This window comes from Oreochromis niloticus, linkage group LG11 (assembly GCF_001858045.2).
Source record: "Oreochromis niloticus isolate F11D_XX linkage group LG11, O_niloticus_UMD_NMBU, whole genome shotgun sequence".
In the NCBI taxonomy this organism is placed as follows: domain Eukaryota; kingdom Metazoa; phylum Chordata; class Actinopteri; order Cichliformes; family Cichlidae; genus Oreochromis; species Oreochromis niloticus.
This window is the reverse complement of record NC_031976.2, coordinates 35,280,164-35,300,969: the sequence shown is the minus strand read 5'-3', so window position 1 is coordinate 35,300,969 and position 20,806 is coordinate 35,280,164. Positions and strand designations below refer to the sequence as shown.

General features: G+C 41.1%; 2 long non-coding RNA genes across 2 annotated transcripts; both read right to left on the bottom strand.

Moving 5' to 3' along the window:
- Positions 1-2,720: 2,720 nt before the first annotated feature.
- LOC112848225 (uncharacterized) lies at positions 2,721-4,282 on the bottom strand. The gene is made up of 2 exons (XR_003222239.1): positions 3,705-4,282; positions 2,721-3,180 (listed from the first exon to the last, which is right to left on the bottom strand). It is a non-coding gene; the product is annotated as an uncharacterized LOC112848225 (long non-coding RNA).
- Positions 4,283-7,761: 3,479 nt separating this feature from the next.
- On the bottom strand, positions 7,762-20,246 carry LOC112848226 (uncharacterized). The gene is made up of 2 exons (XR_003222240.1): positions 20,158-20,246; positions 7,762-8,973 (listed from the first exon to the last, which is right to left on the bottom strand). It is a non-coding gene; the product is annotated as an uncharacterized LOC112848226 (long non-coding RNA).
- Between the last annotated feature and the right edge of the window lie 560 nt (positions 20,247-20,806).

Below are 20,806 nucleotides of genomic sequence, written 5' to 3'. Positions count from 1 at the left end.
TGAGGATTGATTGATAATACTTTATTCATCCCGAGGGAAATTGGATTAAGGCTGCCAGCCGTGCCAGCGCCATCTTACCCTTCCGACCATACATACATTACACAAACATCACATGGGGTTGACAGGTGTCCGGAGGGGTAGAATATTTTACTGCTATTATTTGCTGCTATTTCTATAATCATCATTAACATTTCATTATTAATAGTGATGTTACATTTAGATGCATTCAGATGTTCAAATATATTGGTATCATATTAGTCTTTATTACAGGTTCAGTTATAACCACTTCAAACTGTGGAGTTGAATCTATAATTTAAAGGTTTTTGAATGTTTTTATATTCTTATACTGAAGTCTTCAGTGGGTGAGAAACTGACTGCAGGGACAGGAAATACACGCTGTGCCAAAATGAGACAGGAAACACGTCTGCAAGGCATGCTTTTGCAGAAGTGAAACCGAAAGCAGAGTGAGTGCAAGCCAAAGAGTAGGGTGTTTATTATGCATTTATTGCGGATTAAGCCTTAAGTAGTTGTGTTAGATTGAAACAGTTGTTTTATATATTTTACATAAGTCAAGATCATTACACACAGGATGGCCTTAGCCTGGTTGCTTGAGTTGAGGTCAACTAAGGTGCAGAGAGCATCTGCGCACAGACAGACGAGACATAAACACACATACAGACACATATAGTGAGAGAGGTCATGACACGTACGCAGTACACAGCACGCACGCGCCCCCACACGTGCACGCACACACATATTAGATCGACTCATTTAGGTAAGAGTTTATAACTGCAAAGTTTGGGTGCGTACGTGGTAGTCTGTTCCAGGAAGTACACCAGATGTCCCAGAAGATAAGCGACAGCGAAGACAGCTGAGAGGAAGCACCTGGCTTCGACCCGAAGAAGATGTTTGTTTTAGACTATGTTAAAAGTCATTGTGGTTTTGGAGTGACGTATGCTTTGTTTAGGTCTGCCTGGTAACAGGAAGACTGCCAACCCTATAAAACCTTTGTCTAATTATTGTAAGTTTAGTTCGACGCTGAAATCTGCACAGCGTTCGGACTCACACATGTGTTCATTAAAATGCCGTCTAATTGCACACGCCCGGATCAGTGCTTATTTATGGATTCCTCCTCAACATTTTTGAACCTTAACACAGGTCAGAGAGGTATAACAATGGAAAATGCACAACATGAGGAAAGACGAGGAGAAAAAAGAACTCCCCCCAGACTGAGCTCCAACAGGGAGATCAGTTTGAGAACAGAAAAAACACCTCAGCACATGAATCATCACATCTCACAACACAGAAGACATAAGCTTCGAAGGCGTTTGGAGGGGTTGGGGGAGGGTGAGTGCAGGTCTGTGTCAGTGTACATGCGTATGTGTGTGTGTGTGTGTGTGTGTGTGTGTGTGTGTGTGTTCCGTGTTAAACCAAGAGAGATCTGTTCTATCACTCTTTGAATTTAGGAGATTATTTAACTGTGAAATCCCAAAAAGACATGAACTGTGAAATGTTTTAAGGACTGATGGAAATCTCTTTATTTTATGTATTGATCACATGTTTTAACATCATCACCTTCGCAGTAGTAATATCACTTTTGTCACTTAGTTATATACATAAAGAATAGCATCAAAAGTGCGTTTTATGCTTTATCACATATGTGTTCCACACACACACAGTGAGGCCATTGTGGGTAGCTCAGAGACATTCTGGCACCGTGTGTGGGAAGGTTGGATAGAGACACAGTGGGACCTTTCTGCTCGTCTCTGGAAGTCGTAATTCTCTTTCTGGGTAGGGTTCAAAGATGAGCTGAAGTGAAGGTATAGACCTACGTGATGTGCTGTGGAATGTCTTTTTCTCTGTGTGTGTATATAAGACATGAGTGCGGAGGCCACATTAAAGACCATTTTGGCGTTTGACCAGAGTGCTCTCTCCATGCTGCAGCATGTGATTAAACCCACTTCAAAAGACACTCATCAAGTGTTTACAGTTTATTTAAAAAAAACTTCCATGACAAGACTTTGCTCTGAACAAATCGATGATTAATACATCTGATAAATAACACTTTTCTTTGAAACAGTTATGCAGGGCCTTTGACTCTACTTCCTTTTCCAACAGTGTAAAAATTTAAATGAAGTCACCAAAAGTTGATTCTGCTCATCTGGACGTAGCGTTTTGTGGGAGAAACGTTTCATCACTCATCCAGGTGACTTCTTCAGTGTCAGCTGACTGCAGGTTTCCCCAATCTTATAAACAGTACATTTGCATAATGACTGAAACCAGCCCAGTGAAGGAACAATGGGCTGGGAGGTCAGTTCCTTACTTACCTAACTTGTTTGTTTCTTTGCTTACTAAACAGGAACATTTTTTTTACTTTGTAGAAATAGAAATTTACCTGGATCCTCTAACTGTTAACGTAAAATGCCTTATGCTCAAATCAGAAATGAAAATAGTTACAGGGTATCCAGAGTACTGAACATACAAACACGTACTGTACACAAACCTGATGAGTTTGTGGTTTGTATCTACATGAACCAATGAGAGGGGACCTTTTACAGAGTACACTCTTCTTGCAACACAGCCGACAGATGCCATCCTTTCTAGGATTCCTGCAGCATCTACCCTATGCATCGATACAGACACTTGCTCCCATCTGACACGGTATCCCATGGCCTGCAGTTCCCCCATCATCATTCGATAGCTGATGTGTGGCAGTCTCATTTTAACTGATCTAACAAGGCTGTCCAGCTCATCATCTGTGACACTGCTATATGATGCATGCACTGAAAGTCCATACTCTTGCATCCGACGAAATAATGTCCTTTTGCTGACACCCAGAAGCCGAGCTATACTGGGAATGGAAAATTTCATGTTGATGAGGCTTTGCAAAGATTCTTCTGATATACTAAGTTTACGTTGTCCTCTTGCTGTGTATACAACATCAACAAGAGAAGAATGTGGGTGTCTCTCTCTGTCTTGAAAATTTATCAGTCTCAAAAGATTGGATAAGGCATTAAGAATATCTTGTGGTACTGCTAAAATATTACCAAATGACCGTATAAGTCTCAATTCATGAGTGATGACATAATGCAAATAGTCCATATCTACAGGTCTGCGTTGTAGAGCTCCATGAAGCTTTGTTAGCAATCTTTCATAGAACTGCCTCCTTATTAATGGTACCTGGAACAGAAATTGATACATTTGCTAATTGTGCACTAATGACATAATAATCTATGCATACGTACATGAACACAACAGGAAGATAAACAAATTAAATCATTTCCATAAACAAGTACATCCATTTCATAAGAAATACATTTCTTATGAATGTATTTCTTATGAAATATTAAAATATTAGTACTACAGTCTAAATATCAGGAGAGCAAATCAATATGCTTTCAGATGTGTGGCTACATGTTGGTGACAAATGTATACAAATACAAATGTACTTTAAAATACATTTGTGATTTAAAAATACTAAAAAATGCAAAATATGTGAAAACTTTTTGTCCAGATTGGAGCAGAATATTCATATTTGAAATTAATTTAGTTACAAATGGCTTGGCACAGCAACCTTTTTACACTGACAGACAGACAACTATTTTGTTTTAAAGAGTACGGCAAGCAAAGATGTATAAAAAAAAAAAAAGGTGACCTGCAACACTGCCATAAAGACGTTACTTCCAAACCTACACTTGTCTTACCGTTATGTGCCTGGAATCTGCCATTGCTTAATATGTTATCATCACCACTGGCCATCAGGAGTAAGGCTCTGGCATCCTTGTAGATACTTTTGCAGTTTGAACCTCAAATCCCTGTACTGCAGAATCCATTTCAAAGTTAAAGTGTTTGTTTATTCACAAAAGAGACAGGGGCATCACTGAATTTAGCAAATTTTAGCTGCCAGCTAGCTTGCTACAACGAATAGGCTAATGTTGGCATTTTACCACAACTTCACCATATTTAGCTAATAAAAACTAAACCTATGTCCAGTCGAGTGAAATAGCAAAGAAAGACGACGGAAAATGATTACTTACCTGCGGTTTAGAGGGTCCACCTGAACTTGATGCAGCCATTGAAAGAGGCAAAAAGAGAAAAATGGCAGCTTGGTCAGCACGAGCAACGGACTCTATAATGTATGCAAATTCATGCGGGTCGGAATCCCCGCCCCCTCAAGCGCGCCCCCGGACGCCAAAACAGTGCCAGCAGATTGAAACTGAAAAATGGATTGAAACCGAAAACTGGATTGAAGCTGAAAAAAAATGGATTGAAACCGAAAAAAAATGGATTGAAACTGAAAAAAAAAAATTGTAAGCGATTTTTTCGGTTTCAATATTTTTTTCAGTTTCCTTTCAAGGTGGCATCGTTCTGATTCCATATGACTCACTCACCCCCTCCCTTGCTGTGCTGAATCATAGCGTAAGGCGAATCACTCACTCACTCCAGGAGGGAGGGGGTGATCAGCCCTCCCTCCTGGCTCACAGCTCAAACGAGTTGAACGAATCACTGACTCACTCACCCCCTCCCTCCTGGCTCACAGCTCAAACGAGTTGAACGAATCACTGACTCACTCACCCCCTCCCTTCCTGTTACGAATCACTCACTCACCCCCTCCCTCCTGGCTCACAGCTTCTTCTTCTTCTTGGTTGGCAACCAATGTTAAGGCGCTTTACCGCCCCCTGGCTCACAGCTCAGTGGACATTTAGATGAGAAAATATATATTTGACACATTTAAGGAAAATACCAATAAAATAAAATAAAAATAAATGTTCCCTTTAGAATTTTTTTTTGCTCTTTTTTGCTCTAAAAAAATAATTTTCTTTTACAATCATTCATCTTAGCAGTAGGATTTACATTAAAAGAGAAACAAATTAAGTTTGAGTGAAAATATACATTTTTGCACTCTCTGGTCAACTGACTCAGTGACTCAAATGACTCAAGAAACCCGATTCACTTTGGTGAGTGACTCATTAAAACTCGATTCAGTAAAAAGAATCGAATTTACCATCACTAATGTTTTGACATTCCTGCAGGAGCTGCTGGATAAGGGCCTTTCATTTTCGACAATTAAGGTTTATTTAGCAGCTATATCTGCTTGTCATATTGGCTTTGATGGGGTGACACCAGGTGTGTATCTGAGGAGCAGAGGAGGATGCGTTCTCTTTGTCCAGTGCGTGTGCTACGCATCTACATTGAGCGCATTCAGAATGTGCATTTATGTGACCAGCTGTTTGTCTGCTTCACCAATCCAAATAGAGGTAGATCTCTGTCCAAACAGAGGCTGTCCCACTGGATTATAGAAGCTATCTCACTGGCATACGGCACCAGAGGTCTTGCTTTGCCCCACGGGGTGAGAGCTCATTCCACTAGGGGGATGGCAACCTCATGGGCTCTTTTTAAAGGGGTGCCTGTAGCTGATATTTGTGCGGCAGCTAGTTGGGCATCACCGCACACTTTTGTGCAGTTTTATCGGTTGGACGTTACAGCCCCTTCGGTGGCTCATACTGTCCTTTCTGGGTCTACCACTCACTAAGGAAATGGTGGCCCGATTCCGGTTCGGTGGCTGCTCTGCGGGGCGTGTATATATGTCCCATACTTATGTGTTGTACCTAGTGAATCGACTGAAAGGGAACGAATAGTTATGTCTATAACTATGTCTATTGGAGGCGACCGTGGCTCAGGGGGTTGGGAAGGGCACCTGTAACCGGAAGGTCGCCGGTTCGATCCCCGGCCTCTCTGTCCTGGTCGTTGTGTCCTTGGGCAAGACACTTTACCCTACCGCCTACTGGTGATATGGCAGCCTCGCTTCTGTCAGTCTGCCCCAGGCAGCTGTGGCTACAACTGTAGCTTGCCTCCACCAGTGTGTGAATGTGAGCGTGAATGAATAATGTCATTGTAAAGTGCTTTGGGTGCCTTGAAAAGCGCTATATAAATCCAATGCATTATTATTATTATCATAACTTCTGTTCCCTGAAGGAGAGGAACGAGGTACAACACAAGGTGGCCCCACTGAGCAGTTTGGCTCGGTGAAGAGCAGCTATTGAACTGAGGGATGACTGTGATGACAGCGGCTATATGTGCAGGCGGGGCCGTGCGCGTGTCATCACACGTCATCTGCGTGATATCCCATACTTATGTGTTGTACCTCGTTCCTCTCCTTCAGGGAACAGAAGTTATAGACATAACTATTCGTTTTTTGTAAATTTGTGGGGAAAAAACAAAAGAAAAGTCCATGTTTGTGAAACTCTGGCTCAGGTTATGATCTGTAGTCAGTAGGTGTGCTGTCATAGGTTTGTGCGATCTCTGTTAAACCCCCTAATGATGCAGTGGATGACATTATGTGTTTTAACCCGGTTAAGAAAAAGGCCATATCATCAATACTTGTTCTGATTTTGCGCCTGGGTTCTTCTTCTATGTCTGCAATTAAGCGATCCTGGGAAGAGGATCTTAGAATCTGTATTAGTGAAGCAGACTGGGGCAATGTTTTAAGTAATATTCACTCGTCTTCCATGTGTGCAAGACATTGCCTTCTGCAGTTTAAAATAGTGCATAGGGTTCATCTCAGCAAATCGAAATTGGCAAAGATATATCCTCAGATTGACCCAACGTGCGAAAGATGTAAATTGGCAGAGGCCACCTTGATCCATATGTTTTGGTCCTGTCCCAGAATACAAAAGTTCTGGACAGATGTCTGTGGGGCTTTGTCATGCATATTTGGAATGAGAGTGTCACTCAATCCACTTTTATTTTTATTTGGGGTCAATTCCGATGGTCTGGCGCTACCGGCAGGTGGTCAAAGACTTATTGCCTTCTCTACACTATTGGCAAGACGTCTAATACTTTTGAAGTGGAAGGACGCAGCCCTGCCCACGGTTTCGCATTGGGTTAAGGATGTATTATTTCATCTTAAATTAGAGAAAATTAGGTTTGTTTTGAGAGGCTCTGTAAATAAATTTTATAAAGTCTGGAAACCCTTTTTGATATTTTTTGACCAACCATCTACACAGGCTCAGGAATGACCTTTATTTATTTATTTTTAATTATATTTGTTTGCTTATTTTTTCTCCCTTCTTATTCTGTATACCTTGGCTGGTGTTATTTTGCACTGATTGAAAGTTTTTTCCTTTTAAACTTTTGATTACTTGACAGCGAACAGGGGTGTTGTTTGTTAGGGTGGGTTTTTATTTTAATTTTTCTCCCCTCCTTTACTTTCATTTGATGCTTTGTATTTTTGTATTTCATTGTGAAAAATGATAAATATATTAAACACCAAAAAAATGTAATTCCACTCTGATCTTCGGCAAAAAGGGTTTTAAAATAAACACCACTGACAGGGGATTTCTTTAAATCACCCTGCCGTTCTTCAGCTGAGACATCTGAGTCAGAAAACACAAACACTGCAGAAGTTTTTCACTCGCGAGTGGGCAGTCATGGAACGCAAGATCTGCGTCTCATCACTGTTTGCGTTCTTTATTTATACAGTTCTGTGTCTGTGTGTGTGTGTACAAAGATAACAGAGTTATTCTCAGAACTCAGAAAAGGGGAACCTCAGCTCTAAGTCTGTATGTTCCAAAACAGAAAGAGGAAGCTGTAAGTTGTTTATCACAGAAGAGTTCATGTCAAAAGTTATTAGGTGAAAAGTCACGTAGACATGTGCTTAATGATAAAATAAAAAGATACATTTCATATAGCTGATCACATTATAAAATATTCTCCTTTGACATTCCCTCCTGTTGATCACGAAATGAAATGTACAATTCATCAGTGAGTAACTACTTGTCTTTCACATTCTCAGTTACTACATCATTAGTTACACTTCATCTTTATCTAACAAATAGGAAAAGAAGTCTTCATGATCTTCATTGATTTCAGTACATCTGCGTATGCTGCGAATGATAAACTTATCATCTGTGAAATTACAGCTTCTAAACAAGGAATAACTCAAATAAAGAAAAATAAAATAAAATCAGGAAAAGTCCAACGACAATCAACAATCTCTTTAAAATCTGAAGTCATGTCTGAAGAATGTACATTATCTGATATGTAAGTGCAGCATGTGGTATTGAATAAGACACACAATCCTCCTTTCTCAGCCAGGATCATGTGAGGTTCTACACGATGTTGCATTACAGCAGTTCTGAGAGCGTCTATTTCTTGGTTTTGTCCTTCGTTGACCTTCCAGGATGCTTTGAGAAACAAGCCGAATCTATAGTCCAGTATCTCACTTCTGAGAGCACGTTTTCCAACTCCTGCCCACAGGAAGAGTGAGTTGAGTACCTTTTGTCCAGTTGTCCAGAGTTTGAATTCTTCAGGTATGTCGGTTTCCCAAATTGAGTCATGTGGTCTGAGTGTTGAAGTGGAGCGTTTCTTCCTGGTTGACGATGATGATGTTGTGCACTTTACAAAAGTCATTCTCAAGGTGTGATCGGAGATCAGAATTAGTGCACTTGTTCCAGGATGTTTCCCATATATGGTTGTGTCAATATGCTTGGCATGTGCGAGCAGACGTAACAGTCTTTCTCTGTGGTTTTGTTAAACACGTATCTGTATCAGGCATCGTCCATCTCTTTTCTTGGCTCGTGTATTGTTTTCTTCCATCTTCCAGGGTTGATAGTGTGATGAACAGAGACGCCAGTTACCACCTGAGAACACTTCATGCTTGAGGTTGGTCACACCCAAATGTATCAGTGAGCCTAAAGTTGGTCAATGGCTAGAGAGAATGAGAGTGCGAGCTGAGCTCAATCAGCACTCCTCCCTCACCACCGGACTTTACTGACACCCGGGGGAAACTCCCCTTACACTTGTGCATCTCTAGTGGTCTGGGCTTCAAGCTCTACTTTCTTGCAGTGGTTCTGATGAATCCAAGATGGTCTCTCTGCAATTTTACAGGCTGTGGGTGTTGTCAATAACACTTGGTATTGGCCAATTTTTCCTCTTGAACACCCCTTTCGCCTGGTTTCAACCTGCAAGAGACTGGAGAAGAGTCTTACGGCAGTTTATTGTTCAAAACAATATCCTTATTTTCTAGTAGTTTTGCCATCCATTCTGCCAGAGTTGTTTCTCTGACGGATTTTTCTAAAGGTTCACTTTTTGCAACTGAGATTGCATCTGCTTTTTACACTGGATAAATCTCTGGCCATTTTGTGAATACGTCTATAATCACTAGAGTATAAAAGTGTGTATTAAGGACCTGGACTATCCCCCCTGAGGACACATGGGTCACCCCATGTGTCACTAATGCTGCTGTTCTGCACAGGGACTTGGGGAGTATTGGTTTACCTTCACAAGTCATAAGATCATTTTCTAGCTGCGCTCCACACTTTAACCATTTCTTTTGTTCTGTAGTTGGTGCGGCTTTTTGTTCATCTTTAAGTACATCAAGTGGTATTTGCATAGAGGATGCAGACATTAATGTGTCTACAATTTGCTGTGCGGCTAACTTTGCTGCTTGATCTGCAAAGTTATTGCCTTTAATTATTGCTGATTCATCTTTCTGATGTGCAGCACATTTACATGATGCTAACTGTTTTGGCAATGTAATTACTTCTAATAGTGTTTTCAGAAGATTTCCATGTTGTACTGGCTTTCCAGTAGATGTAACCATTCCTCTGTTCTGCCAGATCTTTGCAAAGTGGTGCACAGCTGAGAAAACATACTGACTGTCAGTATATATATATTTATGTCTTGGCCTGCGTGCAATTCACATGCACGTATGACTGCTGTTAGTTCTGCACTCTGTGCAGAGTATGAGGATGTTAGCGATTTCGCTTCTATGACTATCTGCTGTAGTTACTGCATAACCTACACAGTTTCGTCCTTGGCTATTTTTAGACGCTGAGCCGTCTACAAAAAACGTCACTGAAACCAGCTTGTGGTGTACTGTGAATGTCAACATGTGGCTTTGTCTCCTCATCTAATTTTTGCATACAGCAGTGTGGATGACCTTCTTCGGGCAAGGCCAAAAGTGTGCTCAGGTTCAACTGACCACACTTCTCGATTCTAATGTGTGATTGTGACAACAAGATTCCAACATACCACAGTTGTCTTGCATGTGTGAGGTAGGACAAATTGGCTTGAAGTAAAATTGAAGTCACTGCGTGGGGTACTTTGTTGATCAAAGTATGCCCTAAAACAATGTCAGCTGACTTTTTTACTGCTTCTGCTGCGGCTGCACAGGCCTGCACCTCCATCTACATGTAAGTAGAAAGGCTTATCATAATCAGGCAAAGCCAAAACTGTATTTGTCTGTAATCCCAGCTTCAAGTTACTAAATGCTTCTTCTGCTTTCTTCTTTGTAGATGCAACACTACATTTTGACTTAGGGCATTTTAGGCAATTCCTTTTTTCAAAGAACTCACACATCTTACATATTTCAAACTTTTAAGTTAGGAAAAAACTTTGCGTTACTCTCTGGTCATAAATACCCATTATGTCATGTGTACAAGTGTATAAATGTAAGTGTGTTCCTTGCGTTCATGTTAATTGAGTGTAAGCTGCTTTCTTCATTGCAAGTGTTTGTTACAATAAGGTTTAATTCATGCATCTTTTCACTGAGTTCTAAATTCAGACTCTCTCTCTTCTGACTCTTTCCAAAAATAATTTCACATATAACAATTTGTGTATGTGTTTTTTCTATTCATTAATATAGTTGCCAGTTATTTCTGTCATTATTTTTACCTTCTTTTTGTTTGTGACGTGGTGGACATCTCTAAACAATCATGAGTTCAGCCTTCAATTTCAATCCCATTATACCCTATATTCTCGCACTCGAACTTGTCCTGCTTCACCTCCCATTGGTCCTCGTCCCTTTTTTCACAGTGTCCTTGTGTGGCCTTCAAAGCTCCAGCAAACACAGTCTGTTTCTTCTCTTGTTTTGATCTTTTCAGTATTCTTCTTTTAAGTTAGTTTCCAGCCCGGCAAAATATCACATTCGGTGCCTTCGAACAGTCATGTCACACTGTTCTTTACCAGCCTGCAGTTTCCCCGTGCATGTTTTCATCACGTGGTTTCTTTCATTCTGCTTCTGGAGTCTTCAGTCAGTCTTATTTTATATTTGCACTGTCTTTTGCCTGCTGTTAATTCTTCAAGTCCACGATGTTCTGTCGGTCTTCATCATGAGATTAACTGTCCTTTGAGCTTCTTCTCAGGGTCGAGGACAAAATGGGAGGTCAAGTTATAAAATTTTAGCCAAAAACTGGCTTGTTTTCACCAATTGAATCTATGCTTTTGCCGCTGTACTCAAACTTCCAGGTTGAGAGAAATCCACCTGTATTAACACACTAAAGCATACAATTAATATTCTTTTCATTTCTTTTTCTTAAAACCTCCATTTGCCTCATCTACCAAGAGTTTAACTCGTCTGTCTCTCTTCTCTGGGTACACACTTGTCACAGTGAGTTTCCCTTTTATGGGCATGTAGTTCCTGTCACACACACACTTCCTGTCACCCACACAGCAGCTCAGAGCCATATTTTCTGTTTCTCTCTTTCCTGTTTCTACAGGCTAATCAAACTCTTTTAGTTTTGTACTTACATTCTACAAACCCTCTGTAATTCTACTAACTCTTGATCTAAAATGTAGCGTCATTCACACAATAATTTCATAATCGTCTCACACACAATACCTTTTAAATATACTAAATTCTTTGCATGTCTACTCACAGCATTCACACACTTAAACTGCGACAAGAGTTCAGGAATATAACTCAAAATACGCTTTCCTAAGAGTATTTTAGACATGCTTTTCATAATCAGAAAGAGCAAGTCCAAGAAAAACAATAGAAACCTCTAATCATTCTCACAGCACACACATAACTGGAAAAAAAATAAATAAATAAAACACACCAGCATTTATTGCTTAAAAGAGGTTACTACTGAAAGATATATAGTGGTCTTAGGTACTATATAATGCACTCAATATATAGTCAAAACTCGGTGAATTACTATACATACTGCAACAACTCAAAACTTTATTTATAGGCCTCTAATAAACATAAATGGCGTCTTAAACACACGCATTCAACAATGTTTGCAGCATTATTTTTGAAACCAACGGAGGTTTAAGCAGGTCACAGCTTACTCATTTGCATTTTCACATTCACACACAGTCTCTTTTATATTACACAGACGTCTTTTATTTACAATCACTCTCAGGCCTGACAGCTTCTCAAACCTGTAGCTTTAGCTGTTGTATTCAGGGTTTGGCTTATTATTTGTTTGTATAGGTTTGCTCTTCATCTCAACAAAGTCTCATCTAGGATGACAGGTTTACAAAACAGGTCAAGTGTCTCTATGCACTTGATTAGTTTAGGTATTTTCCTTATTTTCTTCATCTCATATATCATTGTACTGAGTTTGAGCAGACCTTAACCTCCTAGGACCTGCCGTCCACATATGTGGACATCACATTTTGGGTTATTTAGACCAAAATACTTAATTTTGCTCTACATGGGCCTGATATCCACTTACGAGGAGATTATACTGCTACTGTTCTATCAAAATTTTAAAAGGATATCCTCATATGTGGCTCGTATTTGTCTTAAAAGCAAAAATAAGGTAAAAAAAAAAAAAAAAAAAAAAAAATCTGGTAATTCTTTGTTTTTACATTCATCGGGCCCCAATCAGCCCAAATATCAAAGAGAAATTAAAAATGCATGCTATGGAAGAGTTCGGGTCTTAGGCGGTTAAGCTTGAATCAGACTACTTTTAACAATTATCCACCTCACATCATAACTGACTGAGGTGCCTCTTCTTATTAATAGTATGTCATTATTAATGTTATTATTGTTTTGTTTTTCCTCTTTTATAACAGCAATAGTATATTACAATATTTTATTAGTATATTCCACTATACTACTAATATATAATAGTTTATTATTTTATATTTTATTATGTATGTATTATGTATGTATGTATGTATTATTGTCTTTGCTATTTGTGCTAATTTTATTTATTTTAATGTCATTTTAATAATCATTTTTATATATATATTTTATTTATTTTTATATTATTATTTTTCTTATTTTTTAACATGTTCAATGTATCACTTTGGCATGTCAAGTGTACAGCACTTTGTGTTCAGCTGGGGGCTGATGTGAAAGTGCTATATAAATAAATTGCTTGCTTGCTTGCTTGCATCCATCAAGGGCTGGGGGTGATCTGCAGCTTCACCCCCAAGCTGGAGACATTTTCCTTTTCACACACTTTCCTTGGCTGAACAATGACACAGCCTTAATATACCTTTTGTTTATTCCACTTCATTCCTCTTCTATTTATATGTATTCAGTTGGGTCTGTATCCAGCCCTTTTTAAACTTTGATCTCTAATCTTTTATTTGACCAGGGATTATTATGTTCTTCCTAGTCTGAACTGCTTCTTTGTTTCTTACAGTCACGTACAAAATGTGTCTCTTTTTCACACCTCCAGCATGCAGTGCTAAAGCCACTTTTTGGTGTGTGTTTAGGTCTACCTCTACCTCTTGCTGTTCCACTATGCATTCCTCTGTCTTTCTTTTGGATTAGTCCTACTCTGGTTTGTTGTTTTTCTAAACATTTCTCATCAGGTGTTAATTTTGCTTGTTTATTCTCCAATCTCAAAGATTTTGCTGGGCCGCCACTGGCACGCTTGACTTCAGGGTGGTGGCTGACACGCCGTTCTACTCCGCGCACGGAGCGGTGTCAGTTTTATGAGGCGGAACTCAACCTTTCCCTTTTGTTGCCAGTACGTGAGCCTCAGCAAAGAAAACAATAAAAACAAACAACAATGGAAGTAGTTCAGCAGCGTATTGTGCTGTAAAATCAACTTACTTCCAAAACATATATACACAAAACACATATACATACACACAGATAGACATTTGTGCGCTAATTTGTCACGAAGTATTTCACGGTCACTTCTGAAACCACTCTAAACACAGTTCCTTATGGCGAACGTAAACCCTATTTCACGTGTTTTATGAAGTAATTGCGGCTACTTCCAACCTATTTTGCGCATTTCACGAAGTAATTTCGGCTACAGCAAACCCTATTTTGCGCATTCTTCTAAACCTTTCCGGCGGTTTAAGACCAAACAGTGTTTTCTCACCCTCAGTCGTCTTTTGCTGGTTATTCAGGTCTTCTGAATCCCAACGTCGTGGACCAGGACCGGCCTGGACCCGAATTCTGACGTTCCAAGACTTTTCCTCTACCTAAAGAGGGCTGTCGACAGACTTCGGTGCTGGCTTCTCACGACGTCAGGGTAGCAGACGTCAGACCTTACATTGGAGTCACAGAAACGTGTCTGCTTTTTCCATCGCTAAGCTCGAAGGACCAATTTAAATGACAGGGGATTTCTTTAAATCGCCCTGCCGTTCTTCAGCTGAGACATCTGAGTTAGAAAACACAAACACTGCAGAAGTTTTTCACTCGCGAGTGGGCAGTCATGGAACGCAAGATCTGCGTCTCATCACTGTCTGCGTTCTTTATTTATACAGTTCTGTGTCTGTGTGTGTGTGTGTGTGTGTGTGTGTGTGTGTGTCTGTGTACAAAGATATTTTTCAGCCGCACGCCTTCCCCACGGATGCTGCTAAAATTTCCCACTTTGTGGGGCTGTTACGGGGACGAGCTTTAGCATGGGCTGAGGCTTATTTAACCTCTCACCCCATTCATCGTTGCGATTATGATGATTTTCTGGAGGAGTTCAAGGCGACATTCTCTCCTCCAGTCTCGGAGGACGACGCCGCACAGAAATTGCTGGCGCTCCGTCAGGGGCGGCGCAGTGTAGCCGAGTATATAGTTGAATTTTGAACCAGGGCGGTTGCCGTGGGTTGGCCCGATTCGGCCCTCCGTGGGATTCTTTTTACGCTCGCTGAACGATCAGATGACAGACCAGCTAGCGTTCCACGAGGAAACAAAATCCTTCGAAGAACTGGCTTCCCTCGCCCGCAGGATTGATAGACGCCTGCAGGAGAGGGATGCCGAGCGGCGGCTTAAGCCATTAAGACCTGTATTGCGCCCCAGGGCTTGCAAAATCGCTAGCCCGACGTCCCGGCGCTAGCGATTTTTCCAGTCGGGCTACCAAATCTATCTCAGCCCTGCCCGTCGGGCTATCATAGGAAGGGAAAATATGTGTCAATGCTTTTGCATTCTTTCGAAAATGTAGCTGAGTAATTATGTCATTGGCATCGATGAGCCACTGCCAATATACGACATATTGAAATCGCGTTTGAATTTGTGCTTGTTTTTTGCTTTCACTTTCACTTTGCGATCGCGCGAACGGTGTGTAGAGAGCGGCAGCACTGATTGGTGAGTGACGATTAATTGCGCACCAATTCCTCTGACATCGTCTTATCACTCATTAGCTTACTATTCAAACGTGACAAGTGAAATCTCCCACAGCAAGCTTAAACATGTGAGAGGTTGATTGCGCAGAGAATCGCTGACCGTTATGTAAGTACATGTGTAAAAGCAGCAGGATTTACGCCGGTATTTTAGTTCTGCTGAGCCAAATAAGACAGGTCAGGGTGAAGAAGGGGCAGCCAAATAAAAGCCTACCACAAAACGGAAAAGTTATGACAAATCAGACTATGAGGCAAAAAGAAGGCTCAGCTTTTTTGGTTTCATGAACAAAAGAATTTATGTGGCTGGAATATGACGAGCTAAATAACATAATGTTCTGCCAGGTGTGTTGTGAGTTTCATTTCATTTGAGTCGACAAGCACCTTTGTAACTGGGACCAGTAATTTTAAGAAAGACCCCATCAGAACCCATGAGAAATGCAAGATATGCATTATTGCTCAGTCTGCAATATCTTTCCCAGAACAAACAGCAATTGGAAAAAACATACTAAAAATAAACCAAGCACAAGCAGAAGTGCTGAAAAATCTTTCAAAAGCATACTATGTTGCAAAGAGTGAACTACCATTGTCAAAATTTAGCAGTCTTTGCAAACTTCAAAAAGCAAATGGCCTAGATCTTGGTTCCACTTACCCCTTACCCTTGACTTCAGTGGAAATTTCAGATTCAGGATCTGACACAGACTGATTCATGTTCTACACAGTTCTTGCAAGTTCATAGAAATTTCTGTTCAATTAGAACCAAGTATTTGAGTTGATGACTGTGATTTTTATACAGTTGTTGTGATTTGTATTTTAACAACTTTCTGATTAATTTTTGTTTCCGTTACAATATTATACATTAAAGTATAATATTGTAAAGGAAACAAAACATTAAAAAATTGCTCTCTTTTTTATTCGAGCTACTTAAATTTATTTTCGGCTACCAAAAACTGAAGAGTGCCTGCCCGAAGGGCTACCAGAGATTTTGAAATTTTGCGAGCCTTGAGTTTCGCGTTTCGTCGTCCCTACTCGCGGCTGCGTGCGCGCGTTCTCCATCGCCTCCCCCGCCCGAACCCATGCAAATCGGTCGCTCCCGGCTCTCACCGGAAGAAAGGGAACGCCATTTTCGGGCTGGTCCACCCAGCTGGACCTGCGAAATGCCTATCACCTGGTTCGGATACGAGAGGGTGATGAATGGAAGACTGCCTTCAATACTCCATTAGGGCACTTTGAATATTTGGTGATGCCGTTCGGCTTAACTAACGCCCCAGCGGTTTTTCAGGCCCTAGTCAATGACGTGTTACGGGACTTCTTGAACGTGTTTGTTTTTGTGTACCTGGATGATATTCTGGATTTCTCCAGGACTCTCGAAGAGCATCACGTCCATGTGAGGAATGTGTTACAGTGGCTGCTCGAGAACAGACTGTACGTCAAGGCAGAGAAATGTGAGTTCCACACCTCATCTATTTCCTTCTTGGGCTACATTTTGGCAGGACGACAGGTGAAGACCGACCCAGTGAAGGTCAAGGCGGTGCTGGAATGGCCGGTCCCGGAGTCACGGAAGAAGCTCCAAGGTTTCCCCGGGTTCGCGAACTTTTATCACCGCTTCATTCGGAACTACAGCCAAGTGGCCGTGCCTCTCACCCAGCTCACCTCATCTAAGGTACCTTTCACCTGGCCCCCAGAAGCTCACACAGCCTTCGTTAAATTAAAGCAATTATTCACTTCCGCACCCATTCTAACCCATCCTGACACCTCTAAGCAGTTTATGGTAGAGGTTGACGCGTCTGATGCCGGAGTTGGAGCAGTTCTCTCCCAGCAGTCCGAGCCACAAGGTAAGCTCCGGCCATGCGCCTACTTCTCGTGCCGACTCACCCCCACGGCCTACCCGTCTCTGAAGCCTCTGGCCTCCTGGGTGTCAGACCTACTTCAGAGGATCAATTTCCTACAGAGATGGATCTCTAACGGCATCCCACCTGCGTTCTGGATTAGCCGCTTCTTTTTCCCGCAGGCTTTTCTCACCGGAACCCTCCAGAATTATGCCCGTCGCTCCGGGACCTCAATTGACACGATTGGATTTGACTTTGAGGTCAGACCGTAGGCTGCCTCACTAGCAGCAATGTTTTAAAGAACAGTCTTACAGATTTAGAACATTATATACATACAGATACGAAGCAAAGTGCTATATTCATAATGACTTTACCCCCCAACCCCAACCCAGGTTTTCAGTGGTCTTGACCTACTTTTTTGTGATGATTTATCCTTCAGGTATTAGTGAAGTCAGTGTCAGAGATTACAGAAATACCAGACACAGGCTGCTACATTCACGGTCTATTCCTGGAGGGGGCTCGCTGGGATAACAAGGCAGGTCAGCTCACAGAGTCCAGACCCAAGGAGCTCTACACGCAAATGGCCGTCATCTGGCTGATCCCCAAACCCAACTGACAACCTCCAGCCTCAGGGATCTATGTATGCCCTATCTACAAGACACTCACACGAGCTGGTCAGTATATAGAGGAGTGATATAGATTAGTATAGAGATTATGAGAGAGAACATAGATTTATTAGAGTTTTTTGTAAATTTGTGGGGAAAAAACAAAAGAAAAGTCCATGTTTGTGAAACTCTGGCTCAGGTTATGATTAGGGCTGGGACAACGCGTCGACGTAATCGATTACGTCGACGTAAAAAAATCTGCGTCGATGCGTCGTCACTTTCAAAAAAAGACATGGCGGCAGCGAGTAGCGGCAACATGAGTGAGGCAGTCGACTTAAACCACTCCACCCGAACATGCAGTTCTACAGTATGGGGATATTTTAACCGAAAAGAAAGTGATTCCGTCGTTTGCCGGCTTTGTAAGGTGGAAATGGCATATCATAAAAAAAAAAGAAAATTCCACATTTCCTTGCATAATGTCCTTGCCATTGTGCATGATAATGCAAGTAACATAGTTGCAGCTCTCCACATCCTGAAAGAGAAGTTTGGAGTGGTGTCCTATCGGTGTGCCGGGCATACACTGCAACTGGTTGTACACCATGCACTGAAAGACCCCAAGATTGATAAGGCACTATCAGCTGCACGGGGCCTTGTAAAGCACATCAGGAAAAGTGAGCCAGCTAGCACCAAACTTAAGCAGAAGCAAAAACAGATGGGTACAGCTGAGCATAAACTAATCCAGGATGTCGCTGTCAGATGGAACAGTTCATACTACATGATTGAACGTCTGTTGGAACAGAGATGGCCAGTGGTTGCGACGCTTTCAGATCCAAAAGTCACACAGCGTGGGAAACAGTACCTAGATCTGAAAAGTGATCAGTGGATTCTTCTGGATGAATTGAAGGAGGTGCTCAAGCCTTATGAGCAAGCCACTAATGTTCTTAGTGGACAGTCTTATGTCACAGTCTCTGTTCTTCCCCCCCTGCTGAAAGGTCTCCTGAAATCCACCCAAAACAAATCATTTGATTCTGCCGCAGTGAACTCTTTCCAGAACTGTGCAGAAGAGGAAATCTTGTATAGGTGGCAGCCAGAAGTATCTGCATTTCAAGCAGATGGAAAAAATGTGTCACTCATTGCTGCTGCCCTCGATCCACGTTTTTGTAAACTAAAATTCCTTTCTCCAGAAGATGCTCTGAAACTGCAAGTAACAGTACAGAGGGAGGCACTTGATCTCAAAAGGGAGCAGAGATCACAGTTACAGCAGGAAGATGTGGGACAGGAAGCCTCAGCGAGTCCCCCGACGAAGAAGAGGTCTGTGTTGGACACTTTGTTGGGTACAGATTCTGAGGAGGAAGATTGTAATGAAAACACTGACCAGGGTGGGGATGGAGAAAATGAGGCAGTGAGGAAAGAAGCACTGTTGTATTTTGGGGAAGCCCCTATTCCAAGGGATAATGACGCCCTTACATGGTGGAAGAATAATGCAGCAAGATTCCCCACACTGGCTACTTTAGCCAAATCATATCTGGCTGTACCTGCCACATCAACACCATCTGAAAGGCTTTTTTCAGTTGCTGGAAACATTGTCACCAGAAAAAGGGCAAGCCTGACTGCTGAGCATGTAGAAATGCTAACATTCCTCCACTCCAATGCATAACTACTTTATGTGATGACCGTGATTGAACACACACACACAGAAATAGAAGAGAAGGCAGCAAAATGGATATTTTGTTAACGAAGAGCACTTTTTTTGCAGAGAGCAAAGTGAATGTTGCATTTTATTTGTTCAAAGACGCCATTGCTGCTGTTTATATTTTATTAATTTTTTGGTATGGTTTCCTTTGTTCATATTTGTTTTGCACAACATTTAATTTTTGTTAAAAACAGAAGATTGTAGTGCAATGTTATTGTGGATTTTGTTTTGTGAATGAAGAGCACTTTTTGGCAGAAAGCAAAGTGAATGTTACATTTTGTTTGTTTAAAGACACCATTGTTGCTATTTATTTGAAATGTTTTGTTAACTTTTCCTTAATTTTATATGTTTGCACATTTCATTTCTTGTTAAATGCTATCTCTATTGTATTGATTGTACAACCTCTACAACTTTATTTTGCATTTTTTTTTATTAAAAGGTCTTCAAATGAAGAAATGTGTTTTTCATTGATATACATAAATTAGTAAATGTGAAATTGCTATACAAGTCAAATAACGGGGAAAAAATCGTTAATCGAATCAAAATCGAATCGGATTGAAAAATTCATCATTAGATTAATTGATGCATCGAAAAATTAATCGCTAGATTCATCGATTAGGAAAATAATCGTTTTGCCCAGCCCTAGTTATGATCTGTAGTCAGTAGGTGTGCCGTCATAGGTTTGTGCGTATCTCTGTTTGCTGGTTTTATTACTCACCCAAAATAGACTCCAGGTGAGGGTCCAATTTCATGAAGCATCTGAAAGTGCTGAAAGTGCAGCTCAGTTTTTTCCACTCGCAATGCCAACATCTTGGCACCTTAGGCTGCTCACAAATCCTTCCCTCAGTGTAGCGATGAAAAAACAGAAATGGTTTAAAACACTTTTGTCTTTAAGTCACTGAAGTGCTCTGTGTGCTTTTGCACCACCGGCCACTCTACCAACTATGTGATATTGTTGGAGTTGCCAACACGTCACACCCAGAGGCACTGGATCAAACGGGGTGTTGCACTCATCTGTGCACTGGACTACTGAGCAAACGCACACTTTTACACGCACTTGCAAAACCACATGCAAAGAAAAAAAAAACACCCTGCCATGACGACGATCAAATAAAACCGAGGTTTCTATGTGCACCCTGTGGAACGAGAAATTAGTTATATTAGTTATTATTAGTTATTGCTATTAGTTATTGGTTATCTACTTTAATCTGTCTAATAAACTGTTCACAAGCAATATCCTCTGTGTTTATTTACCATCACTAAAATCACTTGGTAATTGGATCCTTTTTTGTGTGTATTTTCTGCACAGCCAAATATACAACCGTTATTGCCACTGACTAGTTTCACCTCCCCGCAGCGCTCATTTG